The following is a 10694-nucleotide window of genomic DNA, read 5'->3' as shown; positions in this document are numbered from 1 at the left end:
TACACAGGTAAAATAGAACATGTCCAGACTCACATGGTCTTCTTAAATAGCATCTGCTATTGCCTCTCCCAGAGCATATTGGGCTAAATGGAATTTCTGGTCTATTGTAGTACAGAATGTCTAATATTCTTGAGAAAAAACATTTTTTGTGTGGGATGCACTTGCTAGATGTTAATAAGTACAACTTCCCTTCCTGATATTAAAGAAAATCTTTGTATATAGATAACATAAATTGACTGGTCGACTTTTTAGAGATACTGACTGAAACTGAGTGAAAATATAATATGATATGATATGATATGATATGATATAATATAATATAATATAATATAATATAATATAATATAATATAATATGTAAATGATCTATACTTGATAGCTGTATACTATAAGTCTTAAATACTAAGTTACTTGAGATATATTCATAAAAGAATTGATAAAGAAAGGATAAAAGCAAAAAAACCCTCAGTTTTGGTCCTAGGGCAGAACTGTAGAAATGATGGACATGTCAGTTATAACAATCTAAAACAGAGATACACATAAAATTAATCTATCTGTGTTTCATCCTGAAGTAGCAGTCCAACCACATATTTGATAAGCAGGTTGATAAAGAATAAAACATACAAAATTGATGCAGATTAGTGGCACAGTGCCAAAAATGCGCAGTATGAACCTGGTTTGATTGCAAAAATACAGAAAGTCCCCTGTAATACTACAGAAAAGTAGGCTCACAAGATCTTAAACCAACAGGTAATTTCATGTAACCTGAAAGGCTACGTAGGGGCATGGCATGGTTCTAAGATGACATCTGTTTGCAAAGGGCAAACACAGATATATGTCATGCAGACATATGGTCATGCTGTAAAAGAGAAGTCTGTTTTGGTCTTGTGAGGAATCACAAGGCAGAAGGCCAAATTTGCAGTTTTCCAACCAATCCACTGGGATGGATGAGAGACTGTCTCACGTACATACAGCAGATTATGGACTCTCGTTCTTTAGGTTTGGTCATCATTTACAGAGAGATTTTAGGAACAACATATATACAGCTCAAAAATTACCCAGCAATTATTTCTTGGGTAACAAAAAGCATGAATAGCTGGTACTACCATACAACACTGTTGCTCACCATTTTCTTTCAGTTCTCTAGTTTTTTCTTGCTATTTTCTTTTGTTCAGTTACTAGCAATTACTACCGCAATAATTATACTTAGCCTGTCTTATTACTTTTCTCATCTTACATGGCTATAGCTCACGTCTTGCAGCTCAAAAATAATCTTCTCAAAGCTCTACATCACCAATGTAAGGCACCAAACTGGACTCAAGGTCACAGAGAGCTGAACCTGAATCCTTGGGTTCAGTTACATCTCCTCTCTGGGTCATTCTTTGAGTAAGTTGTCTCTGAACTCCCCTTTCTTCTGCTAAGGCTATGCTTCCCCCTGTTCCTTTGCACAGTTCTTAAAACCTGTATTTGCCTTTTTGGCTTGGACACAGCAGTATAGCATGATTTAATTACTGTGTGTGAAATCCATTTGTCATGCTGATGTAAAAGGTTATTTTAAATGGTGCACACCTTTGCTTGCAAATCTGACATCAAATGCTTGTAAAAATAATTAAGTAATTAATTCTCCCAGTTGACAAGTCTGTGTCTGAATTGAGCATAAATGAAATACCAAACAGAAAAACAGGAAATCCGTCCTACGTATTGTGGTATGAAGGCTGGTGTCTGAATTTAGATTACAAATCAAGGCTCTACACATTTCATTTACCACAGAAGGATTTACCTAGTATCCTGCTGATAAAGTGATCAGTTGCTGAGTGGCAGAGGCAGGCTGTGTTAATGCAGAAATCAACCATAATCTGTAAGAACACATCATGGTAATAGGCAATAAGCAAAGGTCCTTCCAGTGTGGTTTCTGCATCACGCTGCTCATAAATGGTCAGGTGCTCAGAATGCAAAACTTCAAATCACAGCTTCAGACAAGGCATCCTACAGTGTAACTCCTCAAAACATGCTGAGGACACAGTAACTGGAAATACACATTAGTCCACATTCAGTGGGCAGTCAAGAATGAAATATTTTTGCAATTATCATTGAGTCTGGGCACTCAAATATTTTACAATGCCAATGTGGTCAACATTCTGTGAAGAAAAACCAAGAGCATAGCATATGGCATGCTTTGCTTGTGTAGTGTTTATTTTATCACAGAGGCCTAACATTTGTTGATTATAGTGCTCCTGTGACACTTATGTAGTTATTACAAGCCAATTCAATAACAGCTTTTTTTAGCACCAGTTTGTGTAACTTATGAATACATGAATATATGTACCATGCTATCATCTGTAATTTAAATTCACACTTAAAAATAACACCAAAATAAACAAGTACATGAAGCAAATAAGAATAATTCTGAAGTCAGAAAACTAAGATGAATATGAAATCATCACAGGCCGAGCACAGGAGATTGGCCTAGCGATAGAGTTGCCCGTTTTTGTGATCAAACTTTTCATTACACTTTGCAAAGAAGCTGATTAAGAAATCTGCACCTGAGACTTTATTTCTTTGTTGTTCTATGCACAACATTGTATTTCTGTGTACAATATAATCAAGTGCAGGAAGCTACTTCATATTAGAGGTACTAAAATTCATGGGTTTTTTCCTCTGGTCATCATTATTAAAGAGAAAGATGCATTGCACATTCACATCTACAGAGGAAGGTGGCAAAAAAAATTTACATTTAATTCAGAAACTGTAAAGGAAGACTAAATAAAGGAGCAATTCTAAAAGCAAAACACATACACATACAATTTGAAAATTCTTTATTATGAAAAATTGCAAAAAAGGCAATTTACCTATGGATAGTCCTTTTGTTTGTTTTCTAGGTAGCACTGTGACTGAAAGCCTCAGGCAAGATTGCATTTCCATTTTCAGCTCAAAAATTCAAGAATTCCCAGAGACTTCTGCAGCATCTTCTGAAGCTTACAAAGAAGCTTGAACAGTCACAGACTGCCTAGGATTGTTAAATTGTTTTGTATTTGGTGACAAGCAAACATATCACAGGTGCAGAGGCTTTGGCCAGCTCAAAAAAATACTTTTCCCAGAAAAATACCTAATGTACAACACCCTTGGAAGGAGATGTAATAAATAGATTATACCAGACCACCTCTTTCCTTTTGTATAAAAGAATCTGTTACCAGATAACATCTTTTCATATTTAATTCCTAATAAAAAAAACAACCATAAAGATCAGGAAATGTTTTTATTCTTAAATAGCAAAGCTATTTTAAAATAAGTTGTAATCACTCATTATGTATTGCTTAACAGTTTAAATAGCAGTAATTGAAAGAGCATTTCCACACCTGTTCTTTCAAAAATGAAAGCCTATTTTCTGACCTGCTGTCATTTAAAATAAGTATGAAAATACATATGTCACTATAAATCTGCACTAATATTAATTTGGAAATTACAAGTCAAAATTATTTTAAAGACACTCTGTTAACAAAAACAAAGGGATATTCTGAAGAAGTTTGTCATGTAGCAGGTTACAGCCCAGTGTGCTGCAGGCTCTTTCTTTGTTTTTAACTTCTGAACACCAAGTTCAAAGATGCACAGTTCTCCTGCAAGTGCTTTCTCAAAATGAATGAAGTCAAAAGTGATCTGGAAAGGAGACCAGGACTGCTAAGAGTGATTACAACTAAGAATGTCATTAATAAACAGTAGGATTTATCGTGCTAAGGCACAGGTATGAAGAAGCATTAGGTGAAAAAAAATAAGTGAGAGGCAATAAAAGAACATGGCTAAGGCTTTAACAGGTAAAAGGAGCTGAGGTAAATGAATCCTACTGGGAACAGATAAGCAGCAGAAACTATGATCACTTCCCTGCAGTCACTGTGGTAACGCCCAATATCATTCCACTATCAGAAAATGCCTTTGAAAGACGTTGGCAAAACCCCTCCTGCTTGCAAAGACTCACAAGCTACCAGTGCTCTAGTACAGACAACCCTAATCCCATTGACAACAACAAGGAAGCTGAGTGAATTGCACAGTAAAAATCACTTTCTAGGATTTTTCTTTAAGTGCTGAAAGTGAAGAACCTTTATGCACAGAACGGCTTTGGAAGAAAAAAAATTCATGAACTACTATGCTATTTATCTGATGGCAGCTCTATATCTCTTCTTATTCTGGTCTTACCACTACAAAACTTGTTGCAAAATCTATTGAAATGCTGCAGGAGTGGTGTTTCCAGAATAGTCTGCTCATGTGTGATTTATTTTGGTTCTAAAAATCTGTTTGGTGGTCTAATCTCTGATCACTTACACAGGAATCCCTGAAGATTAGCAGGATGTCACCTGCAGGCTTTTATATCAGCTATTGCACTTCCTTGATTCATAAAGATGTCACTGGCTTTATCTGATACCATAGATTCACCTGATACCTTGCCCAGAGCATCCCACGGTACTTGCACACAGTGTGAAAGATCCTGCTTTTTGTCTCAGACCTTTCCTCTACTTTAAAGTCCCTTATTTATGCATTTGAAGCTGTCTGCTGTGTGCCCAAGTGCCGCGGCCCCTCGTTTTTCCCAGAAATCCTCCCATGCCCATCATTTTAGCAGAGCCCTCTTGTACCCTGAAGCTGAGCCTCAGAAGGGAGGGAGGCCAGGAAGGAGATGCTCCCCCTTCAAGGGAGCTAACACCCTGTGTTGAGGGTGTTCCTGCTCAGATCCTTCCATCCTCCACTCTGGCCTTTCCCACCATCTGCCACAAAGCTCAGGGGAGCAGCACTGGGGATCCTGATGAGACCTCCCTGCCCAGCCATTCTCCCTGGTGGTGGCCTGGTTTCAGAATTTATGTGATTCAAGTTTATCAGGAGACCTACAATAGCATACATAGCCTATTCTTTTTTTCTTTCCTCAGTCTTGGTCAGCTACTGTTGGTCATGGCTAAAGAGACTGAGGTAACACCCCCTTTGGTTTGTCCCTTTATGTCACTTTTTTCCTCACCAGAATTACTGTAGGTATACATTTTTTTCTGTGAGTTTCATAAAGATATTTTAATCTAAAATACTTCTTATTTAGCATAATCTCATACAATGAGAATATTTCCCTGGCATTTTAACTGTGAGATGACCAGCTATGGAGTGACAGAGCCTGTGCCTCATGCTGGACAAACCAGCAATAAAGCAGAAGTCACCAAGGATGTCTCCACGGTGAGTGACAGAACACCTGGTGTTTCTTCCACCCCCACAAAGCTCCTTACCTGTCAAAACCATAAAAATCTTATAACAGTAATATTTATACCAGTTGAGTTTCAGGGTAACAAAACCTCCTGATGAACCTGTCTTGAAGAGTACCTCATTGCATGAAAGGAGAATGAAAACAGCATGTAAAGACAGGACACCCAAAACTGCCTGATCTGAGAGAACAGATCTCATACCCAAACCAGGAAATTAATAATGACAGTGTTTGCTTACTATAGGGATCTGTTGGATTAAGCAGCAACCAGGGGATTGCCAACAGGTTTTTGAGAAAACAGCATGGGAAGTGTAAAAACTGGAAGGAAACTTGGGACTGTGGGGTGATGTGCGGGAGTGGAAGGCACTCAGCATAGCAGTTTGATCCCTGCTCACATGCTGCCAGGAGTCACCCCACTGCCATCGTGTCCTGTATCCTCCCAAAATGGGGTGAAAGAGCAGAAAAACCCACAGCTTGGAACCCATGGAATTCCTTCTCACCAGCACACAGACTAGCAGGCAGCAGAGACCTCCACTGGTATACATAAAGACACAGGAATCCCCTCTCCAGCAGGAGAATATGCATGGCCACAAGAGAGGGGTGCCCTGTCCTGTAAGAGAGAGATGTGCACAAGCATGCTCCTGTGGGACTAGAAATGGTGGAGATTAGGGAGTGTAGCAACTTATAGGTGTGTTTTAACATCCTGCAAGTGTTTTGCACTCTGGTTTATCTGTCAGCCTGTTGATATTGATCCAGAAGGTGAAGTTCACAGAGTGTCAGCTAATTAGGTGTCATTAATAAATCAGTAAACCACTTAGATCCTGATCTGAGTTAAACCACTTAAATGAAACAAGTCTTGCCTGCCACAGTCCCTGGTGTTAAAAAAGTCATATACTATTAAAAACACAATGAGCAATTAGCTTAAGTACCAGTGAATTGCACTCAAGTTACAATAGGTCTTTAACTCAGATGATTGACTATTTCATTTCCTAGTTAGAAGTTAACATGCTTCTTCTTGATGCTCTAATTATCTCAGAGACAGTTGCTGGCTATAGTCCTGTGCATTCCTGTGCCATTCCTCTCTTTATGTTGTCACCTTAATATGAGCTTATATTACAGAAAGGAAATTTCTTATTTCCCAATTATGTTTCAGTAGGTAGTCTCTTTTCACATGCATTGATGTAATTTGCAGCCCAGATGTTGAACCTGGGAAAATACCTTCCATATAAACAGTCTCTAATTTCTCATAGTTGTCATGCTATAACTAAAGAAATTAAAAATAAGTGATGAGCTGAGAGAGAGCAGAAAGAGCAGAATTAAATAAAAGTTTCCTGTTCAACAAAAGCATTGAAAAGTAAAATGTAGCTAAAGCTTTTGGATCCTCAAGTATGAGCTGAAAACCAAGAGACTTCAACGATTAGTTCCAGAGAAACAACACATCCCTTAGAATTTTATTAAAGATATTAATCATAAAACATAGCAAATAAATTTAAATGTATGATTCAAATGTCCCATGAAAGAAATGCACATATAATCATTATGAATTTAACAGAAAGAAAATAATAAAGGTACTGGTCACCTAAAGTTTTCAACCTAAAAAGAAGCTCTAGTAAGGAGCCAACCCACCAAGGATATCCTGGCACCTGCAGATCAGGACCTCAGCAGGAACAAGCTCAGTTTCAGAGGAAGATCCCTGAATGGAAGACCTCCTTTCTGTGATGGAGGGATTAACATTAAACTGCTTTACTGCAGACAGGGCACAACCCTAATTTGCCACTCTGTTTCCTGGGAGAATAAATCCATCACATTTGTTTTGTTACCCCACAGTTACTTAAACCAGCAGGATCTTGTTTTGTGGTTAGTGGTGGCTGCTGAGGTGAAAATGGATGGTTTCCGAAAACACTTGCCTATGGCCATATGCTTTGAACTGTCTTTCTTTGACACCACTCTTCGGCCTGAAAGCATAAAAATTCTTGCATTCTTCACACAAAGTTGCTACTCTCTCTTTAGATTAGAAACGATCTTTTAAGTGAGATGTAGATATTATTAAGTATAATGGATTTATGATTAAGGCTCTCATACAATGCAAAAAAATCCACAAATCCACAAGTAAAAATTAATAACCAACAAGAGAAACATGAAGTTATAATTTTCAGAGCTATATTGGAAAACAGAGCTCCAATAAAGCACTATAAAACTTACTTATAGGAATATATATAAAATCCCAATTACGTGATCAATATGCTTTATGATGAAGAAGAATAAAAGCTACACATCTTCAAACTAATTTTTAAGATGTCCCTGATGGATTCACAATCCTATTATGTGGCCTTCTTTGGCTTAAACTACATCAGCAGCCCTTCCAAATGTGCAAACAAATAGTGACCATTTGTAAAATAAAAGATCTGGCCGATTACCTAGCTAAAGCTATGGAACTGGATATGATTCCACTGCACTTTTTACTACCACACAAAAAAATAAAAGGAATAAAAAAAGTTAAACCCAAGACTACACTGGGCAGAAACAGAAGCATTAGGTTAAGAGTGTCTGATAACTGGCAAGACCAAATAGGTACTGTTCCAATTAATTACAATTCCCACATGATTCAAAGGTGCTTTGACAGCAGCAAGCAGCTGAATTTGCTCACAAAGAAAACAAAACAAAACAAAAAACCAAACCCAAAAAAAATGCATTCACATTTAAAAAAAATAACAAAACAAAAGCAAACAAGATAACAACAAAGAAACCCAGAGCCCTTCACTATATAGATGTAAGAGCAATTAAAATTCATATTCTGTCCTAGAATCGCAGAATGTGGAGCTGTGGCTGAAGTACCCTTTAGGTACCCTGCAGGTCCCACAGATTTGGCTAATGACACAATCTGAGTACAGCTACAACACAATTAGAGGATACTGCCCATTACTAGAAGGCTGAGACTTAAGGTGTCTTTAAAAAGGCAATTAGGAGATCAAAAATGCACTGTATAATAAGAAACAGACTTAAACAACCTGTCTGGATACCATGTTTGCTCTGTGTCTTTCAAACATTTGTTCAGCTCATCTACCATAAAAAAAAGAAAATCTATCTGGGATGGCTTCATGTTCAAGCTGGGATTTCCTTCATGAGGAAATGGCCTCAAGTTGCACCAGAAGAGATATAGGTTGCATTATTAGGAAAAATTTCTTCATGGAAAGAGTTGCCAAACATTGGAACAGGCTTCCCAGAGAAGCGGTTGAGTCACCATCCCTGGAGGTATTTCAGAGACTTGCAGATGTGGCACCATAGGACACGGTTTAGTACTGGCCTTGGCAATGTTAGGTTAATAGCTGAGCTCAGGGATCTTTTTCAACCCAAATGAGTCTATGCATTTTGAAATAAAAGCAAAAGCTGAACAAAAATTAGAAGAACAAAGTTTTCAAGAGGATCATAGCTTAATTCCCACTGAGATAATATTGCCACAGAAAATTACTTTCTCATGTGCCAGATCAGTCATATCTAACTGTCAAAGGGGACTTTGACACAGAAAAAAACCCACTCGATCACAGATGGTCACAAAATCTTATGTCAAACAACCCTGATCTTGTGATTTGCATTTGCTTAGTGGACTCTCACCTTTACAAAAAAAGTGTAAAGGAGATATTACTGTGAGACCTCTAATTCTGCAAGTGATGAATAGTATTTGAGTATTTGGTTATTTGTACATTGGCCAGTACCTTTTGAGAGAATTGGAGTGTCTCTGAAGCTTACATCCAATTGTATGTCCTTCTGTGTACATCTGCAACTGGTGAAGCGACACGCTCTCTATCTTCTCCTCTTTATTAGAGACTATTTTTAAGCTAAAAGACAAAACTCTCACTTAGCTTGCCATTATTTTCCATATAAATTCCCCAGATGTCACCATTTGCCACCTACCAGTGCACAGTTCATTGGAATAATGCCTCTTCAAGCAATCCTTTTTCTTATATGTGTGAAGCTAAAGACTGAAAAGATACAGAGCAGCAGGGAGAAAAAATTCAAGTACGAAGACCATTATTACTGGCATTTTGATCAGCCAGAACCAGGGCACAGGTTGCAGAAAGTTGTCCAGATACTTCAGCTGAATCAAATCTTTCAATATATGAATTACAGAGATTAGAGATTCTCATGCAGTGAATTCAGGTTTACCTATCCCTTCCTGCTAAGAGAGAATGTAATGCATTGACTTAAACACTCTCAGATATTTCTTTCACCTTATCCACCACATAAAGGTGCTAGAACCACTTGACTTTAAAAACATGTAAATTAGAAAATTTTACTCTGTTTAAATACTGTTCTTAATGTTTTTAGTCTTATCATCTGCTTATAAAGAGAGATATTGATAACCTATTTGACTTTTTCATTATATTCAGATATATATCTAATTCAATAATTGCCTTCAAGGGAAGCGTGAATGCTGTTTTCTGGGAGTTCATACATAAACATATAAAAAGCTTCATCTTGTCTCAGATGTCTTTGTCCAGCACTATTCTTACATGGTAAGGGAGATGTGAATATAAGGGTGGAGCTCAGAATTACTGAGCAGGTAAGAGTTATAGTGAGGATATGTTCCATTTCATAAACATTGCATGTGTTTGCTTTTGTTTTATTTTTAATAGCTGCAGGTGTTATTCCCAGAATCCTTCATATTATCATTATTTGGTCAGTATTTGTCATGGAAATTAGCTTTGAAAAGGGATTTCAAAAGGAAATAATGAAATGCTTTAAAGCCAGTTGGGAGGCAAGGTCACCTTCTGAGAAGCACAGATAAAAGCAGCAAAGCCAGGATCACTGCAAAGGGGAGATCCTCACTATCCCCTAAGATATATAAAAATAATAACAACAGATAGGTCCAAGATGGGCTTTGAAGCATAACTCTGTGTGAGAGCAAGGAGCAAGACACAGAAATATGTGGGGGAGTAGAGAAGAAGCATTTCAGAACAGGATGTACCAGAGGAAAGCAAGGGTGGGCAGGGAAGGGCAGCTGGCCTGGGGACAGGCTGCAGCAATGCAGGTTGCTTTGTTGGCATCCACGTGGATCAGGCAAATCATGTCTGGTTCTAGGGAAAAGACATACCAGCCCTGCACCAACTCAGTGTGAAGCAGTCCATTATCTTCCTGTAAAACAGGCTCCTTGTCAAGAGCAAACTTTTACTAATTTCATTACATATGACTTTTTTATCAGTAGAATCTCATCACTGGAAATCTTTTAAGAACGGCTTATTTTACTTTAATTGAAACATGCTACTTGCCAGTGCAACCTAAAGTGAAACAAGTGTTGTCACAAGCATCTTTCTGCTGGTATAAGTGCCACATTTTAAAGTCATGTGTGCTAGAACTCACAGCCCAAGTGCATTGCCCTGCCTAGGTCAGACCTATCAGTGCAGCCTTGGTCTGAAGGGGGTACCTCTAGTAGGGTAAAGTACAACAAGAAAAGAGAGTAATGGGGAAAA

Source organism: Melozone crissalis, unplaced genomic scaffold (genome assembly GCF_028551555.1).
Source record: "Melozone crissalis strain CALT ecotype California unplaced genomic scaffold, PUWL_Pcris_2 ptg000042l_1, whole genome shotgun sequence".
Classification (NCBI taxonomy): Eukaryota; Metazoa; Chordata; class Aves; order Passeriformes; family Passerellidae; genus Melozone; species Melozone crissalis.
Note: the sequence above shows the minus strand (reverse complement) of the source record.